Source organism: Phoca vitulina, unplaced genomic scaffold (assembly GCF_004348235.1).
Source record: "Phoca vitulina isolate PV1807 unplaced genomic scaffold, GSC_HSeal_1.0 scaffold17, whole genome shotgun sequence".
In the NCBI taxonomy this organism is placed as follows: Eukaryota; Metazoa; Chordata; class Mammalia; order Carnivora; family Phocidae; genus Phoca; species Phoca vitulina.
In genome coordinates, this window is record NW_022589720.1 from 20,145,260 (window position 1) to 20,161,732 (window position 16,473).

General features: G+C 34.9%; 1 pseudogene; it reads left to right on the forward strand.

Moving 5' to 3' along the window:
* The first annotated feature begins 12,092 nt into the window (after positions 1 to 12,092).
* On the forward strand, positions 12,093 to 13,432 carry LOC116639060 (annotated as a pseudogene).
* The last annotated feature ends 3,041 nt before the right edge of the window (positions 13,433 to 16,473 follow it).

Consider the following 16,473-nt stretch of genomic DNA (forward strand, 5'->3'; position numbering starts at 1 on the left):
CAGATCAAAGAAAAATAGATATCAAAGCCAGTAAATGCATGCAATAATGCTTACCTCACCTATGAATCATAAAATACAATTTTCCATTTGTATTATTGGAAAGTATTTTTAAAGTTACCTTTTTAAAAAGGAAATATCAAGGGTTGATTAGTATATGAAGAAAGGTGAGAGGAAGTGTTTGGAAAACAAAGGTTGCCCTATTATGTTAATTTGTTTCTTAGGTAAAGAGGAATCCCTGTTAATAGCTGTCTTCCTGGTACAGCAGGCAGCTGAGGGGCAACTAAAGAACTTTTCCTGAATCTGCTGGGTTTTTATTGCTTTTAACTCAAAACAATGTTCATGCCAAAGTGGCCCATCTTAGGGCTGCCTGCCCTTGGCCCATATAGTAGTGAAGTTTGATCACAGTATTAGAAGACCATCCAAAGTGTATGAAGAAACTCTCATATATTCATTCTGTGTGTGGACAAATTATTGAAAACTTTATGGATAGTGATTTGGCAACATCTAAAATGTCTGTAGTTCCAAATAGTGGCTGAAATAAATGAATATTTATATTAATCATCATAGTGAATTTGCCTCTTACCAAATTATCTTGCTTCTAAAACTTATGCATTTGGAAACTTCCTAATTTAAATGATAATAAGGTGCCTTTAAATATTATATTGATATACAGTGGCTTTTTGTATTTCACTTTTACAAATATCAGAAAAAGAGCATGACTTGATGAACACTACTTTTTCTCTTCTAAAGATTTATTTATTTATTTTGAGAGAAAGAGAGAGAGAGAGCGCACACATGGGCATGCATGCTCAGAAGTTGGGGGAGGGGCAGAGGGAGAGAATCTTCCAGCAGACTCCCCACTGCGCACAGAGCCCAGGCAGAGGCAGGGCTCAATCTCACAACCAATGAGATCATGACCTGAGCAGAAACCAAGCTCAACCGACTAAGCCACCTGGGCATTCCAATGAACACTACTTTTGTTCTGCACCTTGTAATGATCAAAATATAGTGGATATGTTTGACAGTCAACCATGTTAATATCATTTACAATCTCTAATTATTATCTTCTCTGATTTTTCATATAGATTACTTCCATACTCTTTCTGTTCCCTGGATTTATAGGCAATAGTAAAAAATATTTTATGGGAAAAATTATTTTTCTCTCATTCTACTCTAGAGGATGGAGCTCTAATATGTGTGTGTGTGTGTGTGTGTGTGTGTGTGTGTGTGTGTGTGTGTATAAAAGAAATAACCTGTATAGTCACCTTTAGAAATTATAATCAAATATGCAGTGGCTAAAGGCTTGAGTTCTAATTAATTCCAATGTTTTTACATTTGAGATACAGTTTGCAAATGTTTGAATATTCATAGTGTTTTCTTAACCTGCTTTAAATAAGAATAACAATAATTCTGTTCAAGACTGAATAGAATTAATTAGTAATGAACATTTTATTTTGTTAAATATAGATACTTGAAGAACTTGTCTAGTAGATTGAGAGGGATAACAAGACATAGAACAGAATATTTTGTTTTGTATTAGAGAGGACCTCTGTCTCCTTTTCCTGCATCATGTGTTTGGTTAACCTTCTATACACTAATTCCCTGCTCCATTTGGGCCAGACCTAACACTCTTTCTAGGAACCTCACATGCTTCTTGGAACATATAATTCACATCTTCACAAGTAGAGATGTAAGGCTCCAGGGTAGTTTCAGGAAGAAGGAATTTTCTCTTCCCTTCAAGGTCCTTCTAGCTGGACTAAGAATCAAATTGGCATGAGACTGATTAACAGGAGAAAATTGGGCTATCCATATAGAGATGAAATTCCAAAGTCAGTGAGGTAACAGGAGAGAGGTAGAAGTCTGAGGATACAAAGTGGAGAAAGATAGGGGCGTCTGGGTGTCTCAGTCAGTTAAGCCTCTGACACTTGATTTTGGCTCAGGTCATGATCTCAGGGTTGTAAGATGGAGCCCCACCTCAGGCTCAGTGAGCAGTCTGCTTGAGATTCTTTCTCTCCCTCCCTGCCTCCCAGCATGTGCTCTCTAAATAAATAAATAAATAAATAAATAAATAAATAAATAAATAAATAAAATCTTTAAAAAAATGAAGTGGAGAAAGACCATTTACAGAAAGGTGAGAGGAAGTGTTTGGAAAACAAAGGTTGCCCTATTACGTTAATTTATTTCTTAGGTAAAGAGGAATCTATGTTAATAGCTCTCTTCCTGGTACAGCAGGCAGCAGGAACTAAAGAACTTTTCCTGAATCTGCTGGGTTTTTACTGCTTTTAACTCAAAACAATGTTCATGCCAAAGTGGCCCATCTTAGGGCTGCCTGCCCTTGGCCCATATAGTAGTGAAGTTTGATCACAGTATTAGAAGACCATCCAAAGTGAACGGAATACAATAGGCACAAAGAAGTGAAAGAAATCAGGTAAACTGACAGTAGAATGTCTGTGTACAACCAGAAGTTTACAGGTTTTCAAGTTAGATCATAGGAAGAGGGGCCATATTCTATTAAAATAATGCCTGGATTTTGCATCCGCCAAGCATGTATTCTTGAGACACAAAGAATCCTAATCTGCACATCCATTAATCAGAATTGGGGGAAATGATCAGAGTGGAATACCTCTAGCACTTTTATAATTATAAATCAAATAAAATTCCCTTTACTGGTCTGAATAATCCTTTAGAAGCCACATACTATGAAGTTAATAAAGTGGATGTACTCCCATTTTACCAGGTAAAATTATCTGGAAACATTATAGAAATTTTACTTTGTGGACTGAAATTTCTAATAATAAATCCTATGTTATTTAGAGATTTTTCAGTCCAAGCATGCTCTACTCCATCTTCAATCTGAAACTGATAATGTATTGCTTGTGTTGTTGACTAAGTTAATATGTAGTGTTCAGTCTCCAAATTCCTAGTGATAATTAAAGTATTCCTAAAATTTAAAGACTTCTTTACATGCATGTATAAATATTAATGTTCTCTTTCTCAAGATTGTTTCAGTAGTTTTTAAGAGAATTTAACATAAGGAATGAAAAACAAATGTATTAAATATTTTCTAAAACAAGAATTAGAGTATATATTATATAAGCTTTAGAAAGTGGCAAGTTATAAAAATTGTTTGATTTCCTTTGGAGAAAAAAAAAGTATGTTAGGGTAAAATTAATTCCATGATAATCCAAAAGGGCCTAGATTTTAATAGGATTCAACTTATGTGCCATAAAAGAAAATAGATAAGACAAGAGAAAGAATGATAACTATATATCTAACCTAATAAATCTGAGAAAAAGTTAAGAGTGGAGTCTTTCTCAAGGGAATAAAAGATAGCTTGTTACACTTTACCTGCCAAGAAGAAGGAGAATGAGAAAGAGAAAAAAGTATATAGCAGAAAATGTACTGTGTCTCTGAATAAAACTCATGGTATTTCCAGAATCCAGAATTCTGCCAGCAAGCACATTCTCTTAGCTAATTAGAATCAAAGGAAGTGTTTTGGGCCAGATCTAGCTGATGTTAAAATCTCATCATTTCCATCCTTGGTAGTTTTCCTAACTTGAGAAAATACTATTTTTAATTTTTTTTTTTTTAATTAACATTGGGGAGGGTATGTATGTGCTATGGTGAGCGCTGCGAATTGTGTAAGACTGTTGAATCACAAACCTGTACCTCTGAAACAAATAATACATTATATGTTAAAAAAAAAAAAAAAGAAGAAGAAGATAGTGGGGGGGAAGAATGAAGGGGGGGAAATCGGAGGGGGAGATGAACCATGAGAGACTATGGACTCTGAAAAACAAACTGAGGGTTCTAGAGAGGAGGGGGGTGGGAGGATGGGTTAGTCTGGTGATGGGTATTAAAGAGGGCACGTTCTGCATGGAGCACTGGGTGTTATACGCAAACAATGAATCATGGAACACTACATCAAAAACTAATGATGTGATGTATGGTCATTAACATAACATAATAAAAAAAAACATATAATGTATTATTTGTTTCAGGGGTACAGGTCTGTGATTCATCAGTCTTACACAATTCACAGCGCTCACCATAGCACATACCCTCCCCAATGTCCATCACCCAGCCACCCTATCCCTCCCACCCCCCTCCACTCCAGCAACCCTCAGTTTGTTTCCTGAGGTTAAGATTCTCTTATGGTTTGTCTCCCTCTCTGGTTTTATCTTGTTTCATTTTTCCCTCCCTTCCCCTATGATCCTCTGTCTTGTTTCTCAAATTCCTCATTATCAGTGAGATCATATGATACTTGTCTTTTTCTGATTGACTTATTTCGCTCAGCATAATACTCTCTAGTTCCATCCATGTTGTTGTAAACGGTAAGATTTCATTTTTTGATAGCTGCATAATATTCCATTGTATATATACACCACAGCTTCTTTATCCATTCATCTGTTGATGGACATCTTGGCTCTTTCCATAGTTTGGCTATTGTGGACATTGCTGCTATAAACATTGGGATGCACTTGGCCCTTCGGATCATTACATCTGTATCTTTGGGGTAAATACCCAGTAGTGTAATTGCTGGGTCGTAGGTTAGCTCTATTTCCAACTTTTTGAGGAACCTCCATACTGGAACCTCCATTTTCTGGAGTGGCTGTACCAGCTTGCATTCCCACCAACCGTGTAGGAGGGTTCCCCTTTCTCTGCATTCTCGCCAACATCTGTCGTTTCCTGACTTGTTAATTTTAGCCATTCTCACTGGTGTGAGGTTACATTGAGGTTTTGATTTGGATTTCCCTGATGCTGAGTGATGTTGAGCACTTTTTCATGTGTCTGTTGGCCATTGGATGTCTTCTTTGCAGAAATGTCTGTTCATGTCTTCTGCCCATTTCTTAATTTGATTATTTGTTCTTTGAGTGTTAAGTTTGATAAGTTCTTAATAGAATTTGGATACTAGCCCTTTATCTGATATGTCATTTGCAAATATCTTCGCCCATTCTGTCAGTTGTCTTTTGGTTTTGTTGACTGTTTCCTTTGCTGTGCAAAATCTTTTTATCTTGATGAAGTCCCAAAAGTTCATTTTTGCCCTTGCTTCCCTTGCTTTTGGCGATGTTTCTAGGAAGAAGTTGCTGCGGCTGAGGTCGAAGAAGTTGCTGCCTGTGCAAGGATTTTGATGGATTCCTCTCTCACATTGAGGTCTTTCATCCATTTTGAGTCTATTTTTATGTGTGATGTAAGGAAATGGTCCAGTTTCATTCTTCTGCAGGTGGCTATCCAAGTTTCCCAACACCATTTGTTGAAGAGACTGTCTTTTTTCCATTGGACATTCTTTCCTGCTTTGTCAAAGATTAGTTGACCATAGAGTTGAGGGGCCATTTCTGGGCTCTCTATTCTGTTGCATTAATCTATGTGTCTGATTTTGTGCCAGTACCATACTGTCTTGATGATTAGAGCTTTGTAATAGAGCTTGGAAGTCTGGAATTCTGATGCCACCAGCTTTGCTGAGAAAATACTATTTTTAACTGAAAAAAATAATGGAAATTTATTTTTCTTTATTTAATATCTTAAAAATATTAAACATTTATATAATTTTTATATTTATATGATTTCACTTAGAAAAAAGACTAGAAAAATTTCATAAAAAATATTGACACCATAATTGGTTATTGGGATTAAGTATATATTTACTTTTCCTAAAGAACGTACCCTCTTCCTTTCTTGTTTCCAGTTAAGTGGTTAAGTAAATCCCCTCATCTGGTTCTTAATAATATCAATAATAATACTAATAAAGTGATTTCACCCTAGTTACAGATTTTAGTATATTTTAAATTGTTACTGCTTCTCCTTCCTCTAGCCATCAATCAATTAAAAAGTTAATAAATTCAGGTGCTTCTTAAATATTTTCCTTTACTTAGCATAAGCATACTTTTACATAGCATGCTATCTTTCTCCATTGCAAAAGCTGAGACTTAAAAAAAATTCTAAATATGACAAATTGATATCCAAAGAGACTCCTTCTTTCACAACTTTATGTCACAAATTTGAGATGTTGTGTTAACATGATGAAAACTTTGGGAATATATGTATTATCAGTAATCCATGAAATAAACTGATACTACACATAGGCAGCATTCTTAGAATTATCCACAAACCTGCAGAACATTTCCTTTCCTTAAAATGTCTACAAATATACTTTACAGAGTGAACCCTAGAGCTACAGAAACTGAACATAAAAGTGAGTTGAAAGCTTCATATTATTATAGAATTTCAAAATGAAAAAAAAGGCCATTAAATCAGTGTGATGATCTTTAAGAAATGTAGAGCATTATTTCCTCAGTTATATTCCCCCATGATTTGTGCAACCTAGTTTTAAATGACTACAGCAATGAGGCTTCCTCTAAGCATCCTTTGGGATACTATCCCATAGCCTAATTCTAAGTACTATTAGGAATTTTGGTAGGTGTGTGAATTCTCAGGACATTTTTATGCCTTGTTTCAGCAAATTGCTGTTCACAGATGACTTCATCAAAAAAGGTGTCTTTGTATAGTATCAAATGATTGAAAACTCATGCTGCATTTTGCATAATATTTGATAGCTATTACCATCCTGAATAACATGTACTTATTTCCATGACTCATTTTCTTCTATTATGATTTTATATAGTCTGTAAATAGAGTTACTGTGAACTGTCTCATGATGTCTAAAAATAGAAGGTGTGGAAGTTAAATGCAATCAAGCAAGAAAGATTAATTAAAAAAACTTACACCCTCAGATAGTTTTCAAAGATTGTGAGATTTTTATTGTTTCTGTGATATGACTACTAATTGTTATAAATAACTGATTTGACATTCTTTAACAAGTCATTTCAGGAAATAGTAAGCATAGGCCAGAGAGCAAATATGTATTTGTATGTACTTCATGGACATACACAGGTATATAGATACACACACATCTAAATATAAAACAAATATACATACACACATTACCTATATATGTGTGTGTGTGTATTTCTGTATATTTATCTTTCTGTATCAGCACTATAATAATCACTGCTATGTAGACACATGAAGGAGAGGATCTAGATTAAAATATAAGTTGGAACCATCTCCACATTAAAATGGTAACTGAAGTCATTTAAAATAGATGAGAATCTCCTAGGACTAACTGTAGGATTGTGGGTAAAAAGGGGGGCATGGGAAAGATTTGTGGGTGTACCACCATTGAAAGAAACTAAATAAAACAAAGAGAGTCTACAAGGAAACAAAAATGGACAGACTGGAGAGGTAGTAGGAAATTTAGGAGAAGGAGATATGAATATCAAATGAGAGTTTGGTGCTGATAGTAGATAAATTTCAAGTGAATGAATCTGAGCTTGCACCTGTATCAGCTGTATGGCATTACATAGGCTCCCAAATGTCTTGATGCCTCATTTTCATCTCATGCAAAAAAAAGGAGAGGCATAGTTAAGTACATTACAGATGTGAAGTGTGGACTAAATATAATAATATTTAAATTCCTGTGAGATATAAAGCCATACTTGATATTATTTTATTGTGCATCGCATTAATCCTATAATTAAAATTTGTGTTAGAAATGTCAATTTGCAATGATCTAAATGAAGAATAAATTGTGGGAAAAATAGAATATGTTCAACTGACTATAGAAAAAAGCTTCTATTTATATAGATTTTTGTCACATACATTATGTGTGGTGTATTATGCATACTATAGAATATTTCCATTTTTTTTTACTCTTTTGGTATTTAGGTCCACAAGTGAATTCAGTAAAAAAGTCACATATAACAGGAAAGAGCAACACAATTAAATGCCACTACAAGCTAAATTTGATCAAAACATTTCACCATCTTACTTTTTGTGGATATCTGAAAATTCTTTTTTTTTTTTTTTAAGATTTTATTTATTTATTTGACAGAGACATAGCGAGAGAGGGAACACAAGCAGGGGGAGTAGGAGAGGGAGAAGCAGGCTTCCCCGCGCAGCAGGGAGCCCGATGTGGCGCTCGATCCCAGGACCCTGGGATCGTGACCTGAGCCGAAGGCAGACGCTTAACGACTGAGCCACCCAGGCGCCCCTGATATCTGAAAATTCTTAAATAGTAATGGTTTGTCCTCTAAATATTATTTTATTATTTTCCATATATACAAGTTTGAGAATGGCATAAATTTTGGTAAATGAATTATCCCATTCACTACATCACTTGTAAGTATGATTCCTGCAATTTTGTGTCCCTACCATTATTACTTTGTCGTTCTGTATGTCCCTAAAAGATTGAACCATTAAGCTGAGTTAGCTTTGACCTTTAAAGTGAGATAAGGAAAAAGAAAAAAAAAAGAATAGTCCAGTTAAACTGTTATTCAGCCATTTGGTTAAAAAAATGTGGGATTTATTAATTTTATCATTATTATGTGCACTGAGCTTTTCTTACATAAAATTACTTTAGAATAAAATCTCATGGTGTTTATTTATACATAAAGCCTAGAAAGGTCAAGCTTTTTGGAGACTTTCCAAGTTATATTTCAGAATCCTATTATTTACATTTTTTCATAATGTTAAATGTCATTTTGTTTGCAGGCAGAGAACCAACTTCATTCCTCCATTATATTAATGGAATGAATGAAATTAAAAATGCATCATCAGATTAGTGAACCAGAGGAAGAGAATACCTATTACTACTTTTAGTCAGACAGCACAATACTATAGACTCGGAAGGTCAAATGTTTGCTACTGCTGGGTTGTTATCACATAAAATGTAGAATAATGAGTTAAGGCAAATTATACATAGTCAATGAGATAATGGTTTACATTCTACATCTAGTTTATGGATTATGGATCCTGCTATCTTCTTCTTCTTCTTCTTTTTTTTTTTTTACCATATAATGTATTATTTGTTTCAGAGGTACAGGTCTGTGATTCAACAGTCTTACCCAATTCACAGCTCTCACCATAGCACATCCCCTCCCCAATGTCTATCACCCAACCACCCCATCCCTCCCACCGCCCACCACTCCAGCAACCCTCAGTTTGTTCATATTTTACTGCTGTTCATATTGAAAATATAGAGAATCATGATTACTTAATTTATGTGAAGACACCAGATGTATTACCATTGGGCCTTATTTAGACTTCAGATATCTTTGATCATCTCATGATAATGTTCATTTTGACTAGCTATGGCAAACAAAAGTGTCTCTAAATATCTTTATATGTGTTGATCTCCAGTTTTTCGTTTTCTACAATCCTCAATGATTGGTCTGCTTTAGATGAATACATTATAGCCTCTTTATAGGCATTATAGGCATTGAGTTTAGCAACCTCATTTTTCCTTCAGCAGACTTGAAAGTATAGGTATTGTATACATGCAATGAGATCAAAAACTCTTACACATTTTGACATAAAATATTGACGTGTTTATAGTAAATTAAATATGGTTAGGTTATTTGAACAAAAACTTTAAAAATAGTTATAAAATTAAGTTGTCTTCTAGAAAATTGATAAGAACTATTTAAAAGTCTTCCAGGGAATCTCGATAACCATTGATTTCCCATAGATGATTAATATGGTTTATTTATTTTATATATACACATAACAAGATATTAAAAAGTTAATAACATTCAAACACAATATATGAAAGCACAAGATCTATAATATTGCTTTAAAATGGGCAGTGCTTAGTGGACTTCTTAGGAAATAGAAATCAACTGCTGCCAAAAATTTCTCACTTGTCAACTTGATAAAGTGCCAGAATTTTAACTTAATTAAAATACAGTCACCTTATGAGGTACGAGGGGTTATGATGTCAACATATACATTTTGGGGGGGCATGAAATTCAGCCCATAGTAACCCATTTTCCCAAATCATTAAATAAATACATGAAAGAGAATGGAATAATGATTTTGTAGCACTGGGCCATAATCACATATCAAAGTCAGGTTATAACACTTAAATTTATATAATTTAGTTATAATACCTTTTGGTTTTAGAGCCTGATAAAGTTTATGTTTCCTAATAAATAAAAATTTACTTCCTTTTTTTCAATTCCAAAGTTATGTATTTTCCTTTAGATTACTTAAACTAGTGAAAACCAAATAAACAACTCCCTAAAACATAATTGAATTTTATTCTTTTTTATATATGAAGAGAAAAAACCCTGAAATTTACATGTCATTACTGCACACTAATACGTTTTCAAATTGATGATTTGAGTTAAGTTTACTTCATAAATTAGGACTGAAGTTCAAGACATTAAGAACTGAGTATAGTAAGCATATATAGGAGTGTGTGTGTGTGTATATATGTGTGTGAGCCCTGTAAGTGTTTCATGGTGTATATGTGTGTGCATTTATATATATGTCTTCTTTAAGTATGAAAACAAAGAAGTCAGCTCCCATATTAAATATCAAATAGCAGTCTTTTACTGGCCCAATTAATACATAGTTTTCTAAGATTTTTGAATAAGATTCAATAAGGTTATATGACATATTTAAAGTAAGCACGTCAAGCTTTTGGCCATATCCTCAAAAAGAAAAAAAATGAGCTTAGTACAGAGCCCTGCACATACTAAAGTATTTGGTAAATGTTTGTTAAATATAAAGATCTTCAGGTGTTAGTGTGATGCTGGTAGCCAGTTTCCCAGGAATCTACCCTCTCTAATTAGCTTACAACAAAACCTGATCTTTTCTGTCTTCTGGGGTCAGCCCTTTGGTGAGGAGGGAAAAGGGGTGCACAATAGGAAACAGCATAAGTGGAACACTGAAAAGAGGAAAAAAGAAGCCAATAAACCAAACCAAGAATCTAATTTATCTTATGCTACCCAAGTCCCCTCCAGACCTAAAAGGGCAACTGCTCTCTAGCACTCAGAAATAGGAGGAAAGGATTATTGTTTGGGTGGAGTGAGATGACTGGAACAAGTCCTGAAATATGTTTTCTAACTTTTGGGGCTACTATTTTTCTGATTCAGGTGGTATATTGAACAATAATGTTCATTTGCCTATTCTTTTTCTTATTTGATGGCATTAACAGAGCAGCAAGTTTAGCAATGAGACTGAAGTTATCTCTGGAATGGGGAGGGGAGAAGGGACAAGAGGAACATTTTCAAAGCTTTGAATTAATTTTACTATTTTTGTAACATGAATCAGGGTTGTTTGCTGTAGTCTTGACTGGAAACATATCAGTAATCATCAGACATTGTTTTAGTAAAAGCGTAAAGGTCATTTGTTGTTGTTATTTGGTTGTAAAAATAATTACCTTATCTTTAAACCTGTAGATGGTACTTTGAGCAGATTGTCTCAGAGAATTGCCAAGATATAGATCAGTTTAGGAGTTGGTGGCAGGAAATTAGAATGAGATACACAGCAAAGTGTCAATGGCAGCAAATGTGCACATCTCTGCCTTTTTATCAGTTTTTTTTTTTTTTTTTTAAGCAGCAAGAGAGACCTGGATAAACAATCTTTAGCAAAGAAAGAGGAAAATCCTGCTTAAGATGCACAAAGGGAGACATCATCTGATGGAATAAAGTTAAGTCTTTCCAAATTTGAACACATACAGAATCTTAGCTCTATGTCAGATTAAAAAAAAATGTATATAATATTCAAATTAATTGCATAAGACTATTTTAGTAATTTTCATTTATATTTTTATATATAAAAATGATGAATGTGTTCAGCAAACATTCAAGTAGTTTATTCACTCTAATTCCTTAAACAGATGAAGGGGATTGAAAGTTAGTCAACACTTAGAAAAATTATGTCTCCCTGTGTAAAACATCAGTTCCATAGAAAACAGTATCATAGAGGACAGCCATGTTTCTGTTACTCTGAGAAGTAACCAAGATCTCTGAGAAGGTGCAGTTAACAAATCAAAATTAAAGGTAAAACCATGGAATAGTGACTAACACCATATGAGGAAAAGATCTTTGAAACTGAGTGAATGTGATCTTGGATGGATTATCTGTGCACATGGTAGTCAAGGGAAAGGATGATGGTTAGAAAAATAAGAAAAGAGGTGTGACTGGTGGTTCTGGGGGTGGGGGTGCTGCTGGGCTATATGCTGTGAGGGAGGGTCAAAGCCTCCTGCTGCTGCCAGAGGAAACCCTTGGCCACAGTAAGAATTAATAATGTCTTTCTTCTTTGAGTGGATCAACAGTGTGTTCCAGTTCCTAGGACTCTATAAGAAATCTGGAAAACCTGTATTCTTGGGTTTGGACAATGCAGGCAAAACCACTCTTCTACACATACTCAATGATGACTGATTGGGCCAACATGTTTCAACATTAGATCCAACATCAGAAGAGCTGACAATTACTAGAATGACTTTTACAACATTTGATCTTGGAGGGCATGAGCAAGCATGTTGGGTCTGGAAAAATTATCTCCCAGCAATCAATGGGATTGTCTTTCTGGTGGATTGTGCAGATCATCCTCACCTCGTGGAAACCACACTTGAGCTAAATGCTTTAATGACCAATGAATGAAACAATATCCAATGTGCCAATCCTTATCTTGGGTAACAAAAACGACAGAACAGATGCAATCAGTGAAGAAAAGCTCCGTGAGATATTTGGGCTTTATGGATAGACCACAGGAAGGGGAATGTGACCCTGAAGGAGCTGAATACGTGCCCCATGGAAGTGTTACTTGCACTGTGCTCAAGAGGCAAGGCTATTATGACAAGGGCTTCTGCTGGCTTTCCCAGCATATTGATGTTCAGACAGTGAAAACAAGAGTTTTACTTCTCTGGTTTGAGCCTAAAAAAATGAAAAGAAAAAGAAGAAAAGAAAGAAGAGGAAAAAATAAGAAAAGAAAGGAAGACTATGAAAAGTAAGTTAAAACTATGAGATAATGAGGGAAATAACCTGGGGTTAATGGGTGACAGAGGAACGCTGATTTTAACGTCTGTTGTACAACCACAATTTCCAAAGATTTTATTATTATTATTGTTATTATTATTATTATTATTATTATTTGTATTGTTATTGTTATTGAAACAAAACTTTTGCACACTAGAACTATTTTACAACAGCTTTTTCATTCTCAAGTTCTCTGACTTGTTTCTGGTTGATTAATTTTACCTTCTCTTAGATTTTTAGATTTTGTCTATTTTTAAAGTATCTGTAGAAAATAGAATTATAGATAGGCAGTTATTTTCTTTCAGATCATTGGAAATAATTTTTTTGGTCTAAGTCCTCGTTACCATGGTTACTGTAGAAAGTTAATAGTCAATTTAATTCTTCCTCCTACAAAAAGTAATGAATCTTCTCTCCCCACCCCCATCTATTTCCATCCCACTAGCTATTGTATTCTGGAATTTTATTATGATGTGTCTAAGAATGAATTTACTTATAGTTATTCCACTTTGTATTTGCTGGCTTCTTGGAATTATGAGTTTGTGTCTTTCATCGATTCTGGAAAATCCTCAGACATTGTCTTTATATTCTGGCTCCAACCTGCTTCTTGACTTACAGAGTTCCAATTAAATATTTGTTAGATCCTTGCTCTACCCTCTATCACTTTTTTTTTTTAAAGATTTTTTATTTATTCATTTGAGAGAGAGAGAGAGCACGCATGAGAGCACCATCAGGGGGGAAGGTAGATGGAGAGGAAGAAGCAGAGCAGAGTAGGAAGCCTGATGTGGTGCTTGATCCCAGGACCCTGGGATCATGACTTGAGCTGCCTTCAGGCAGACACTTACCGGACTGAGCCACCCAGGCAGCTCAACTCTCTATAACTCGTAATCAGTTTCCTGTATTTTATGTTTTTATGTTCTTCCATACTGCAATCTGACAACACTTTTTTAAATTTTCTCTCTCTAGCTGAATTTAATTTGCTGTTAAAATCATTTTTTTAAATTAGCTTATTTTTTTTTTTCATTTGTAGATCTTATTTTATTCTTTAAAGATTTTTTTCTTTATTTATTTGTCAGAGAGAGAATGTACAAGCAGGGGGAGTGGCAGGCAGAGGGAGAAGCAGGCTGCCCTCCGAGGAAGGAGCCCGATGGGGGACTGGATCCCAGGACCCTGGGATCATTATCTGAGTCAAAGGCAGACGCTTAACAGACTGAGCCACCCAGGTGTCCCTGTAGATCTTATTTTAATCTAGGTTTTTCTTTCTGTTTTTTGTCTTTGTTTTTTTTTTGTTTTTTTTTTTACTGACTCCTCTTCCCTGGCTATAGTTTTCAACCTGGCATTTAAAAAAAATGATAATCTCAGGGCACCTGGGTGGGTCAGTCGGTTAAGTGTCCCACTCTTGGTTTTGGCTCAGGTCATGATCTCAGGGTCGTGAGATGGAGCCCCACATGGGGCTCCATGTTCAGTGTGGAGTCTGCTTGTCCCTGTCCCTCTGCTCCTCCCCACCCCAACTCTCTCTTTCTCTAACATACATAAATACATACATACATACATACATAAAATCTCAAAAAAAAATCCCAGTAAACCTCATGTTTTATTCCTATTCTCATTCATGGTACTTTGTTTCCATAAGAGTTAGATTAATATTAATTGTATTCTGGTTATACAATTGTATCCTGGTTATACAATTACTAAAAATAAACGATCTTTTGAATTAATCTTTGAGTTAAGGTAAATGTAATTTCTTCCAGTGAGTCTCCGATAGGTTCTGTGAGACACTTATGGTTGCTACAAGTTACACAAAATGTGAATTCATAATAGATCATAGACCTAAAGGGTCGCCTGGGTGGCTCAGTCGGTTAAGCGTCTGCCTTCAGCTCAGGTCGTGATCCCAGGGTCCTGGGATCGAGCCCCACATCGGGCTCCCTGCTCAGCAGGGAGTCTGCTCCTCCCTCTCCCTCTGTGCTGTCTCTCCCTCTCTCTCTCTTCCAAATAAATAAATAAAATCTTAAAAAAAAAGATCATGGACCTAAATATAAAATGTTAAACTATAAAACTTATAGAAATAAAAATAGGAGACATTGCTTTGACTTTAAGTTTGATGAGTTTTTATATATAACAAAAAAGTACAATATATTAAAAAACTAATAAATTGTACTTTGTTAACATTCTCATGAAAAAATAAGATATGAGCCATGGATGGGAAGAAAATATTTACAAATCATGTATTTGATTAAGGGCATTTTTCCTGGATATATAAAGAACATTTAAAAACCAGTAACAAGAAAATAAACTACCCAGTACAAAAGTAGATAAATGATGTCAATAGACACTTCATCAAAGATGATAGATTGCAAATGTGCATATATAAAGATTCTCAACATCATTTGTCACTAGGGAGATGTAAATTTAAACAACATTGAGAATAAGGTTGCCTTTTTTAAAATTTATTTATACAGATTTTTGAGGAAGACATTTTTAAAGTTTGAGTAACATTCGTTGTCTCAAAGTTACATCACATAAGCGTAACCTTTGTGCACTATAGAATGGTACAAAATCAAAAAAAAAAAAAAAAAACCTGATAATATAAAATGCTGGCAAATACTATTCATGACTGGTTGAAACTAACAATGTACAGTCACTTTGAAAGGATCATTTGGCAGTTTATTGTAAAGTGAAACATAGATTTACCAGACAGTGTAGCAGTCATGCTCCTAGAAAGTGAAAACTTATTTTTGTACAAAAACCTGTGTGTTCATGCTTATAGAAACTTCATTGATTTATAATCACAAAGCACTGAAAGCAACCAAGATGTCTTTCCACAGATGAATGGATATGCAAACTGTATTGCATCCATACAATGGACTAACTATTTAGGGATAAAAAAGGAACAATTTACTGATTTATGCAATACCAATGATCTTGGTAGAAACAAGCAGTTTAAAAGGCTTCTACTCTGCCTTTTTGTCATTCTCTTATGACAAATATCAGGAAAGCAATGTGAAGATTCTTCTGGATTCTAAGAATATTCATCATAATTATGAACTCAAGAACCAAGGTAGTGACCTCATGGTGTGTCTGTACATTCATTGGATCTACTATAGGATGAGCTTGAAACAGACTGAATTAATTATGGCTTTCCATATACTCCTGCTCTACTAGGGCAGGACATGATGGCGGTCTAGATCACTTCATATCACTCTTAGCTCAGATTCTGTTCCTATATCTCTTGTGAGATGTAGAAACTCTCCTTTGTGTAGGAAAATCTCAGTCTTCCTCCTGTGTTCCTCCTTTACTCCCACACTACAACCATACTCACAACACTTCCAACACCAGATAGGTGTTGGTTTTGTTTTTCCCACACCAGGCAACTCTCTGTGACACCTATAATTTAACTCATTTCTGATATCATCAATCTGGAGATAGCATCAAATCCCACAAATCCCATCATTAAGGGTTCAGATCCACAAGACTGCCAGTCTTCCCACTTCCGATGTCAATCACAAGTCCAGGCTGTGATCTGTGCTTCTGACCAACCAGAGATTCCCACAACCCCCTCCTTGGGGTTGATTAATTTGCTAGAGCATCTCATAAAATTCAGGAAGAGTTTACTTACTGTTTACTGTTTTTTTATAATAATATATGATAAAGG